The sequence below is a fragment of the Chinchilla lanigera genome, unplaced genomic scaffold (assembly GCF_000276665.1).
Source record: "Chinchilla lanigera isolate Chin_1 unplaced genomic scaffold, ChiLan1.0 scaffold00004, whole genome shotgun sequence".
NCBI classification, from domain to species: Eukaryota; Metazoa; Chordata; class Mammalia; order Rodentia; family Chinchillidae; genus Chinchilla; species Chinchilla lanigera.
Genome location: NW_004955405.1, coordinates 23125156 through 23137696, shown reverse-complemented (window position 1 = coordinate 23137696; position 12541 = coordinate 23125156). Strand labels below are relative to the sequence as shown.

The window sequence follows — 12541 nt, the reverse complement described above, 5'->3', positions numbered from 1 at the left end:
TCCACACACAGAGGCCTAACCATCAATTCCTTCACCTTTGACATTGAGATAGTTGCTGGTTTAAGCTTTCACTGTCTCACAATTACTCATATATTTAATTTCTAGTATAAAAAGTTCTATTGTTGTTGGTTCCTCCTAACATTCCTATATGTATAAAGCTCTATTCACATTCTTATTCATATGAAGTTTTAGTGAGAATTTCACATCCATCATTTTTATCTGAAACTCCTAGATTCTCATTTAATTTTTAAATACCATAAGAAGTGTCCTGATTTTACAACTGAGAAAATCAAGACAGGGATCATAAAGCTAGTGAGTGCCTATGCACGATTCAAAGCTGAGACTCCCAAGTCAAAATCCAGTGTTTGCTTCATTATCTCACGTAGGAAATTTAAGACAGCAATATAATATTCTTGAAGATTTGTTAATTATTATTATTATTATGACAGATTTATTATGACACATAATTATTCTTATGACAGATTTGTTCATTATTACAATACTTCTCTGAGACATTGATAGGATTCCTAGTTAAATCATAAATGCAGAAAATGTCCCACGTGGCTGGTAGGTGGGCACATGACTTCAGGGGACAGAGAAGTTCCTCACAGGGAGCAGCGGAAAGCACAGATACACAGATGGCATGAAATTTCCCCAGAGCTCCTGTTCTTCCCTATTTTCTCTATGCAGCTTTGGATCAAGGGCCCACACACCTGCCCTCTTGTCTTTCTGCTTTTCAGAAAAGCAGCAGGAGGAAGATAAGTGATAGGAATGCTTCGCTTTCATTTCTGAGAGAGAAAGTTTCACTGGATACAAACTTTGTGTAGAACATATTCTTTTATCACCTCGAAGATACAACATTACTGTTTCAGTCACTCTGGGAAGTCATGACCAAAACCCACATACAGCGATGCTCAGACAACAGAGAAATAGTTTCTCAGCGTTGTGGAGGATGGAAGGCGAAGATAAAGATGCCAACAGGTTTCTCTGCCCTCAGAATTCTCTCCTTTTGGTATGCAGAGGGTCACTTTCTCTGGGTGTCTTCACGTGGCCTTTCCTCTGTTCACCTGTACTCCTGATGTTTGTCAGTACATTAGTCCTTTTGGATTAAGGCTCCACTCTTCTGGTGATTAACCTTACTTATGCAGGTAATTAAGTAATTAACTTCTCCTTAAAGGCCATGTCTGCAGGTATGGCCACGACGCAGGTTGGGCTGATGGACAAATTTGGGTGATGCAATCCTAATACATACAAACTGTCTTCTGGTTTGTTTCTGTTAAGGAGTCAGTTTTATTATTATTGCTTTTTTCAAGATAGTTGGTCTTTTTCTGTGGATCTCATTAAGTCTTTTATCATTGTTTATTAGGAATTTTACTATGTTGTGCCAAGGAGTGGTTTTTATTGTTTATAGTTTCTTTACCATCATGGAATTTCTTGGATATCTAATGTTAAATTACTGTTTACCTTTGGTAAATTCTCATCCATTAACTCTTCAAACATCACTTCTATATGACTCATATATCTCTTTCATGAATCTACATGTGCACTAGAAATTTTCATTCTACTTTTTTCATTTTTCTGTTTTTACTCTTTGTCTCTTCATGCTCTTTTGTGGATATTTCCTTCAGATATTCCTGTCCACTGATTCTTTCTACAGTTTTGATTGATTGGTAGCAAAATCAATCCATTAAAATATCAGTTGCAGTTGTGCTTTTAAATTACAGACTTTCCATTTAGATCTTCATAGATTTAGTATCCTGATGAAATTCTCACTTTATTCTTCCATATCCTCAAAGTTAGCACTTCTTTTAGGCCAGGTGTGGTGGCGCATGCCTGTAATCCCAGCACTCAGGAGGCTGAGGCAGGAGGATAGGCGTGAGTTCAAAGCCAGCCTGGGCTACATAGTAAGTTCAAAGCCAGCCTAATTTACATAGAAAGACCCTGTTTCAAACAAATAAACAAACAAAAATATTTCTTTTAAAGTCTCTATTGTCCAAAAAAGTCTCAGTTGTCTAAGATCTCACTAACTCTATTTCTATTCTCTATTGCTTCTCTGGGTATTCAAAGAAGTTATCTTTTGTACTTGTATGTCATTTTTAAAATTGTGTGTCAAATATTGTATTGGAAAAATTGCAGCGATCACTTTGTAGTTTAGAAAAAATGTTACTTATTATGAAAATGACTTATGTTTGTTTCTTTAATTAGAGCATCTCCCTTGCCTTTGGTGGTATTTGGAATTGAACTCAGGACCTCTTGCAAGCACTCAACCACTTAGTTTCCTTCAGAGTAAAGACTTATTTTTGTTTCTAGTAAGAATCTAGCGGCTGTAGAACATCTGATCCCAGTTCGCTTAGACTGGTTACATTATCGAAAGCTTCGCTTAGCTTCTCAGCTGTATAAATTTCCTTCTTACTCATATTCCTCAATTCTTAGCTGTCTCTCTTGCTTTTAGTTGTGCCGTTGTGGCTGCCTTGTGGTGCCGAATTCATTCAAATCATTTCTCTTTCATGGTCATTTTGACTTTTGGGAACAGCCAGAATTTTAATGCTGTTTGGTCTGGTGAATAAGGTGGATGAGAACACGCTGTAATGCTTTTTGAGCGTGTATCTCCTTTGGATGGCACTCCTTCAGAAAGTCGCAACATTGATAGTATAAATATGTTTAAAATGTTAATGGAGTACTTTGAGGGAGATTACTTGCACTGTGCCTTTTATTGTAATAATCCCTTAAAATGTGAACATTCACCTTACCCTTTGATCACACTGTATAAATAAGTTATATAGGGTATACATGCATACATATAAATACATATATGGGGTAGAATATATATTATTTACTATGGCTGATTATGGAGAAATACAGAAAATGCAAACCATTTAAAACTGATGTGGAGACAGAAGGTTGAACAGAATAGGCTCTAATTGTAGACTGCCATTCTGTGAATCCTCCTCATTCATTTTTTTTTAAATTAAGGCTTGCTTTATACTTCATTAAGTCAATTTTCCTAATCAGATTTTTTTCTATAGAAAATTTAAATTGCTTCCAAGCCTTCTATTACTAACTGGTGTGATACTACTTAGAAACTATTTTGGCAATTATAATTATAAGCATATAATATGCATTTATTTTCACCATATCCCCAGCACCTTATTTTCTTTCTTTCTCAAATATATTGAGTACCAATTCTATTCCCTGGCACTATTCCACAGTGTTTATTGCAATGAAACAATGAAAAAGATGGCCATGGTCCTCCTTTCATAGTACTTGTATTCCACTAATGGAATCACAGTAAGTAAATGGCTTAAATTAATAAACAATGGCGAATGAATGCTATGAATGAAGCTGGTGGTATGAGAAAGAGGAACTGGGTACAGAAAACGGCTGCTTTCAACAGTGTTTAACAGAAGCCCGTAACACTGGACTTGAAGTAAAAACTAAACAATGAGGGCAGAGTCTGCAGGCAGAAAGAAGATGAAGTACATAAACTACAAAGCCAGAAAGTGCCTGTAATTGAGGAATAAAAATGACTTGACAATTACGATCAGGTAGGCCTTGGATAGAGTATGACTGTTGTTCAAAGTGCAACAGGAAGCCAAAAAAAGATTTTAAATATTTAGTTATATAAGAAGCTAGGAAATTAAATTTAAAAATCAGAGTTATCAAATATAGTTCCTGATTTTCCTATGGGCCTTCAACCTCAACTTAGTTTTCAATGTTATTTATTTTTGTTAGTTATTCTTTCTCCAGATCCTTGTGCCCTTACTAGTCAAGAAATATGAAACAACCATACAAATATTGATTAGAAGACTTTATCAGTCCCTTTTCTCCTCACAGTAGTCTTACTGCTTTTTAGAATAGGTATGCATTTGTGGCACATAATATTTACATATATATTTTTATATGTGGATAATTTCCATCCTCTCCCCCTACTCTCCGTTGCTTCATCTTTAATTCTTTGCAAATATGAGTAATTTTTGACTTACAAAAATACCTGTTCTAAGAACATGAAAAATAAATCTCTGTCTTGCTTACCTAAAAACGTTATTGCTAGGATTTCATTGGTTATGGTAAGGTAAGAGGCAACAGCCAGGTGCCTATTAAATTATTCATGTATAAAAGTTTACTTAGGGCCCTGTGGAAACACATTGGGTGGTGTTCCACGCTAGAATAGAAGGAGTCTTCTGAAAGAATGAATGCCCGTGATGATAAGAATTATCTAGAGGAAATAAGATTTCCTGGGATGTAGGGCATAGTGAACCCAGTTTGGCAAAGGTAGCTGAAAGTTAACAGACATTATATAAACATATTTTAATTCCATCTATATTTGGCACTACTCAAAGGCAGGGTTGTTTTTTTAACTTACTCATTAAAGTAACATTTGTTAAGCATCAATAATCCATCAGACACTGTGGTGGGGATACAAAGGAGGTACACGAAGCTCAAAATTGAGAAGGAAAATAATAGGTCAAACTATAGTGGTTATTGGCAACTGAGAAACAAACGAACAAACCAATCTTATACTTTTGTATCCACATCTATTACTGAGTTTTATTCAAGGGAAACAAGACTATGAGTATCTCTTCTTAATAGGGTGCTTTCAGGTATTCTTTGTTTGCTTGTACACATCTTATGGCATTTATTCTGCCAGATCTTAATATATAATCACGGTGCACTATTAGAAAGTACTACATACAACTATAGAAATACAAGACCTACTTTAAAACAATCTACATAATGTAATTCTGTACTCTAAGCTGTCATTAAAAGGGAGAAAGCAGAAGAAAATGCTTGTAATCATAACGTAAAAAATACCACAAAAAAGATGGTTTGATTAAAATGCTCTGAAGTAAAAATTACAGAAATTAAAGGTTTTTTAATGTCTGCAATACTCAAAAATTTAATACAAAATATTTGAACAACTATGACATATAAGAACATATGGTATCTGTAAATCTTCAGTTTTATAAGAGGACAAATAAGAAGCATGTTAGCGATGACAGCTCTACACTGGGAATTAAGAAAACCTGACTTTAAAACCAAGTAAAATCATCCTGGGAATGGAGGAGCTAAAATTAAAACTGTCTTTCTGAGAAAGCTGTCAGGCCAGACCAAATTTTCCTCTTCACTGAACTATTCTTCCTTAACTATCTTACGGGCTCAACTATTTTCTTCTGGTCTTTGGCCTTAGAAGTAGCTACCTTTAAATTTTCAGTAGATGAGGATAGGAAAATTATTTCCTTCATGTGCAAATAAAAACAAGAATGAACAAAGAAAAAAACTAGTGTTTATTTTTTGGGCTCTGTGTGTGTGTGTGTGTGTGTGTGTGTGTGTGTGTGTGGTTCCTTATATATGAAAATTAAACTTTATTTTAATACAAGCAAGGAAAAAGGAATGCAAAGTTAATTACTAGTCTCCTAGAATTTTGTTTTACCTAATTTAATTACTAATCTTTTTTCCTAAGTGTTTTATTCCTAAGATGGTATACAATTCAGGGTTACTTAATAATTGTTGTTCTTCAGCATTTGCATTTTGTTAGCTTCGTTTTTATTAAGAACTTATCTCCATTTTCCTTCAGTCACTTCCTGTCTGTATGGTCTTAGGCAAACTACTTATCAGACCCTTAATATCATCCATTCCTCACCTGTAAAATGATGACAGTTACAATAACTTCCTTGGGCCGGGGATGTAGCTCAGCGGCGCAGCGCCTGCCTGGCAAGCGCAAGGTTGTGCATTCGATTCCCAGTACCAAAACAAAAAGACAGAACAAAAACCACAATAACTTCCTCTTGTTTTCTAAAAGGGTTGACTCCGAGAATTAAATAAAACTTTTAATGCAGTGTTAATAAGAAATTCATTAAGTACTACAAACTATTAACAAATAAAAAAATAAAGCCATAACTTTAAAATGAATGTAGGGAACTATTACAAGTTCTGAGCACTTGCTATGCACTTATCTTGTGTGTTTCAAGCATTTCAAAAGTAGGGTCTCATGAAATTATTTTTTCTATTTTTTATTTTAAAGAGAATAAAAAAATAAAAACAATACAGAATTTCAAAGAAGATGATAGAAAATTAACCATGGTTGCTATATTGCATATTGTTTGCTATCTTCAAAGTAGTTGCTCAAATTACCAGATATAGGTATGTAAGACTGATCAAACAATATGAACACTAACTGTTCCTTTCAATGAACTAATAGAAATTAGTAGTACAATTATCTTAGCTATCATATATAATGTATATATATATATAATATATATATATATATATTCCTTCCTTCCTTCTTCTCTCCTTTCCCCCATCCAAGTTGTTCATTCCTCTTTGAGCAGTTTCTTTCCCTTCCACAATATCTACTGTACATTTTAAATCTTATTTACACCTTAAATTAGGTTTAGTACTAATATTACCCTATTTCACAAATGCAAACTTATACAAAAGAAACTTACATGACCTCCCTAAGATCACAGAGCTAATAAATGGTACAATCAAGAATCACAGAGATATGATCATGCAGGATCTATCCCTGGAGTACAAAGATGATGCAACATACACAAATCAACAAATGTGATGAGCTAATTAATAAAAGGATAAAAGTCAGAAGATTATCTCAATAGGTGCAAAAAAACTGAAAAAAATTCAACATCATGTCATGATAAAATTTGTGACAGATTAGTTATTGAGGGAATGTAGCACAACACAAGCCATATAACAAAGCTGTGGTTAAAGCATTCTTCATGGGGAAAAGTTGACTGGTTTTCCTGTATGATCAGGGATAAGACAAGGTTGTCCATTCTCATCACACAGTACCAGTCATCCTGTTCAGACAACTAGGGAGGACAAAAGTGAAAGAAAGGTAGCCTGAAAGCAAAGGAAGAAGTGAAACTGAGTCTGGTGCCATTATAATCTGATAAGCAGAGAACTCCAACTGGTCTACCAAAAACATTTTCAGAACTGAGCTACACATTCAGTAAAGATTCAAGATATGAAAGCTACATACAAAATTAGTATTTCTATTGGTTAATAATGAGCTATGCAAAAAAATCTTATTTACCATATCAACAAAAATTTAAATAAGTACAAATTTAATCACAGAAACGAAAGACATATATACTGTAAAGTATAAAGCACTGATGAAAGCGAAGAAAGCATAAATAAATAAACAAATGGAAAAATATCCCATATGCAAGGATTACAAAAATTAGTTTTATTAAAATGTTCATATTAACAAGGCAATCCACAGATTTAATGCAATCCTCATCAAAATCCCAATGTCATTTTTCGCAGAAATGGAAAAAATTCCTTAAATTTGCATGGGACCACAAAAGAACCCAACCAGCTAAACAATACTGAACCAAAACAACAAAGCTGGAAAAAGTAGATGCTTGATGGCAAAACATATTTTAAAGTGACTGTAAACAGAATAACATATACTGCCATAAAAATGGACATGCAGACCAATGGAATAGGAAAGAAAACGCAGAAGTAAACCCATATATTTATGGTCAGCTGCCTTTGATAAAAGTCCCCATGCACAAAGGGGAATGGACAATTTCTTCAATAATTGAAAACCACAAAACCATTAAAAGAAAATAAGGGAAAAGCTCCAATTGCTCAGAAACATGATATTTGTGTATGTGTGTGTGGGGGGGTAATTGACCCAGAAAACACAGGCAACAAAAGCAAGAATCAACACATGGGATTTCATAGAATAAAAAAGGTTTTCTACAGCAAAGAAACAATTAGGGAAGTGATGAGACAGCCCACAAAATGTTAGGAATTATTTGTAAACCATCTATCTGCTAAAAGATTAATGTGCAAAATGTACAAAAACTCAAACAATTTAGCAGAAAATTAAATAACCCAACTTCAAATGGGCAAAGGGCCTGAACAGTCATTTAGTATTAAAAAGAAACATAAGTGGCTGAGATACATTTAAAAGTTCAATGCCATTGTCAACAAGGAAATAAAATTAAAACTATAAGGAGATACCAATTCACCCCATTTAAAATGAATGTAATGAGTACTGGCCTCTGTGTGGAGAAAAAAGAATTTCTGTTCACTGTTGGTAGGAGTAAAAATTAGTATGAGCCAATGTGGAAATTTTCTGAGACTACAAATAGAACTATCATATGACCTAGCAACTCCATATAGATACAACCAAAGAGAACAAAATCAGGATGTCAAAGAGATATCCATTTCAGTGAAGTATTATTCATAATAGCCACGATATATAAACAACTTAACTGTCCATCAACAGATGAATACTTAAAGAAAAAATGGTATATATATACAATGGAGTATGATTTAGCTTTTAAAAAAGGGGCATTCTTGTCATTTGTAATAACATGAATGAACTGGAGTACTTTAACTGCAAGCATATACTAATAAAAATAAATTTTAAAAATCAAGCCATGGGGGCTGGGGATTTAGCTCAGCGGCAAAAGCGCCTGCCTGGCAAGCGCAAGGTCGTGAGTTCAGTTCCTGGTACCGGAGAAAAACCAAAAAACCAAAAAAAATAAAAAAATAAAAATAAAAATAAAAATCAAGCCATGGAAACATAAGTACCAAATCATCTCACATAGATGTGGAACCTAATAAAGTTGAATTCACAGAGGATGAGAATAGAATGATGGTTACCAGAGGCCGAGGAGCTGGGTGAGGTCAGGGAAAGACAAAAAGGGGAACTGTTGACCAAAGGGCACAAAGTTTAAGAGAAACAGGAGGAATAGGTTTTAAGATGAACTGCACAGTAGTCACTACAGTTGATAATAATGTATTACATATTTTAAAGTAACAGTAGATTTCAAACATTTCACTACAAAGAATTGTGGGTAAGCAAAGTAACCTCTTTTGTAAAACAGTTTAATGATACATTATAAATATTTACACATATATGCTTTGGTTTGCTATTTCTATTTCTAGACATTAAGAATATAATTCAGTAAGAGCTGAAGAAAGTAATAAACTTTGAAAGTAATAAAGTCTACATTTACATGTGTCACTCTTCTAGTGACACACACAGAAGAGCAGAGTGATGTCAGGGTTCCAAAGTGAACACGTGAACAGAGAAGCAACTTGGTAGGGGATATTCAAGGTAAGAAACAGGGAGATGTTTGAAATGTTAAGGAAAGTTCAGTTATTTAAACTCAAGAAGCAATCAGAGTTGATAACAATGGTAAGATAAGAAACATACCTTACTATATATATATATAAACAAAGTGAGCCAAAGTTAAATCTGTTAACTGTTGAAATCCTCAGTGTTACAAGATATATATATATATATATAAACAAAGTGAGCCAAAGTTAAATCTGTTAACTGTTGAAATCCTCAGTGTTACAAGAAGAACTTGTATCTGACACACGGAGCATGCATTAGGGTACCATGAGGACGAGGATAGTCAAACATTCCTCAATGCTGACTAGGTTGAAGGTTAAAAATTTTCCATACTTCCAAACATGGAAAAAATAGAATGATATCTTGTAACCCATGGATTACCAAAATGCCAGATTTTACCTGCTTCATATTTTATGTAATATCAAATATTTCTTAAATATAAGCATACTTTCATCCTCAATCAACGGAGATAAGTAGCATTCTCTTTGTCTTGTTATAGATATCCAGGAAAATCCCACAGTAAAAATGAAAAAATTTTAGAATAACTGGCAAGAAGCATGAGAGTATTATGTGGTCACTACTGCACAGTGGAGAAAGAAGGCATTTTAATTGAGTTCTTTTCTCATTCGTACAATATTACAATACAGTGACTGGAAAAGCAGTACTCAATACTGTGATCTCATTTCAACAAAACTAAGGAAGTTAGGTAAATACTGGCATGCCACGATGATGAGATACTATCCCACATGGACTCATTTAATCAGAACCCATAGAAAAATTAATTTGGATTTACCCCCACTTGGGGGGTCAGATGTCCTTCCTAATATTCTTAAGAAAACGTAAATTCTTATAATATTCCAAAATTGTAAGTAGACTTGGATGACAGTTTTGTGACTCGAATTTATTGAACTGTATTCTAAAAACTATGTTCTGGAATACATACTTGTATTTCAAAAGAGCTGGTTTCCCAAAGCACCCCCTATTGAGGAGCCAGGGTTCTCTAAGCAGCTGACTTGGAAACTAGCCTCTTGTATAACAGAGAAGGAGCAGGTGCCTAGGAGATGTGTGACTCAGAGCCCGGGTTAACCTTGCCACCAGTGTACAAATTCCCTCACCTCACTCTGTTCCACTTCAAAAAAAATGAGAACAAAAGTAACATATTAATTTGGGGGAAACTTCCATGTAGAACAGTTTTGCCAAGTCTATTTCTTTTTTGTTTTTTCTTTTTTTTTTTAAAACAAAGCCTTATAGTGACGACAATTCAGTAGCTAGAAAATCTTGTAGCTGCATGGAGTTCAGCCAGTGAAATAAATGAAGTGCCCATCACATTTGGGTTGCAAAACAACCAAACCAAAACAAGACAACAAAGCAAGAGAATAAATTAAACACATTTCACATAGAAGACAGAAAACAAAAACAAAAAGCGCATGTGAAAATGTTCGATGTTCTATAAGCCACTTTATCATGTTGTTGAACTATTCTTAGCATATTTGATATTGGTGCACAGTTTAGTAAATGTGAGCATGCATATTATATTAGTCTAGAAGGCAACAAAACTGTATAGTTCATACAAGAAGAGAAAAGACGCTAAACATATTAGGATAAGGTTTTGTCTGATTCTGAGAACTGTCTAAATTATTTCTTCCTAGGCTTTTCTTTCTTTAGTGTGCTTATTTAACAAGGAACAAGTTCTTATTTAACAGGCAATACCTGTGGAATTGTTACTGATTTTAGGGGAATTTCTACTCTTCTTTTCAAAAACTAAAAGGGCGAAGTTAAGATTGTAACTAGGAAAGGATTTTTGATTAAAACCTAACCTTCACTTTATACTAGAAATATGTTTTAATTCTATAAAGTATTAATTTATACATATTTTTCAATAATATTGAGTTTGGACATGTTCAAGAAGCACCAATTTTTAAAATATTATGGAAATTTAAAATATTAAAAAATTAGACTGGAAAAACAAACCTCCACATGCCACTGCCTATTGATCCGACAATTTCAATAATGTAGCATACAGGCTTTATCTATGTATATGTATGTGTGTGTGTCTATTGCTATGGTCATTAAAGAAAACTCTGGATTCTATGTAGTTTACTCCTATACATTTTAGTAGGTATCTTTAAAAAAGCATAAATTTAGTGGTTACCAAACTTTTCTCTAGTTTAAAATTAACTAATAATAAATAGAAATGCAAATAAAATGTATCTGTCATCATACTATAAAGAATCCTAAATTTCAGGATTTATTTAAAATTTATAAAGGATAAAATATTGAAATTCCTAAACAGTTCATTTCCATTCAAATATATTTGAGTCTATTATTTCTATTAGAAATTACTGTTCAAAAGTATAGGTAAAACTAAAAATTTTAATAATGAATAGAAAACAAACAGCAAATTATTTTAAGTCATGTTTGCTACAATATAGCATTTATATGTTTCTATTTAATAAAGCAAGGACATAACTTTGGAATGTTAAAATTTGAAATATAATCTGCCACTTAGATACACCAGTCCTTCACTATGAAAATGAGTTGGGCAACCTTTAAATACTGTGAAATATTTAAAATTCCAGAGTATTACTTGTAGTGTTTAATGCAATATTCACATTTTTTTTCTTGTCTTTTTGAGACAGGGTCTCACTATGCAGGTCAGGCCAGCCTTGAGCTCACTTTGTAGCCCAGGCTGGTCTCAAACTTGCAACGATCCTCTTGCCTCAGCCTCCAAGTGCTGGGATTACAGGCGTGGGCCACCAAGTCTGGCTGTAACAATCTTTCTTACCTGTTCCTCTCTTCTTTTGAGTACTTATTTAAGTGTCAGATCTTAGCTCTAAGAGCTATATTTTCACTTTTATTCATTTTTTATTTTCTTGAAAAAAGGTAAGAATTTCATAGAAAAATAATAGGAGAAAAACATAAGTTAATACATTGCATATTGTCACCTTCAAAGTAGCTGCTTAGAGTACAAGACAGGGTCATAAAAAATGCTCCAGTCGATGTTAGCACGAACCCTTCTTTCACATGAACTAAGAAACAGTGATAGTATAGCTAACTTGATTTTCTCCTTTCCTTTTCCCTTTCTCTCATTCTAGTTCCTTTTTCCTGTTAAACAATTTCTTCCTTCCCATTTCACAACATCTATTACACATTTTAGACCTTATTTACTCTTTCAATTTCTCACACCAGGGAGATAATATCATGTTTACACATGTGAGTCTGATTTATTACACTTATGAGTATGGTCTCAAGTTGCATTCATTTACCTATAAAAGTCTCAAGATTATCTTCTTTATGGCTGAATAGTATTCCATTGTATAAAAATGCCACATCTTTTTTTCTCCATTCCTTGGTTGACAGGCATTTAGGTTGTGTCCAAGATTTAGCTATTAATGCTTTTTTTGTTTGTTTGTTTTTTTCCGGTAC

The 12541-nt window shown here is 33.6% G+C and overlaps 1 protein-coding gene across 11 annotated transcripts in view; it reads right to left on the bottom strand.

Annotated features, from left to right (window-relative positions):
• The window catches only part of Lrriq1 (leucine-rich repeats and IQ motif containing 1), a 241049-nt gene that overhangs the window by 108078 nt on the left and 120430 nt on the right, over positions 1–12541 (bottom strand). The window lies entirely within an intron of this gene.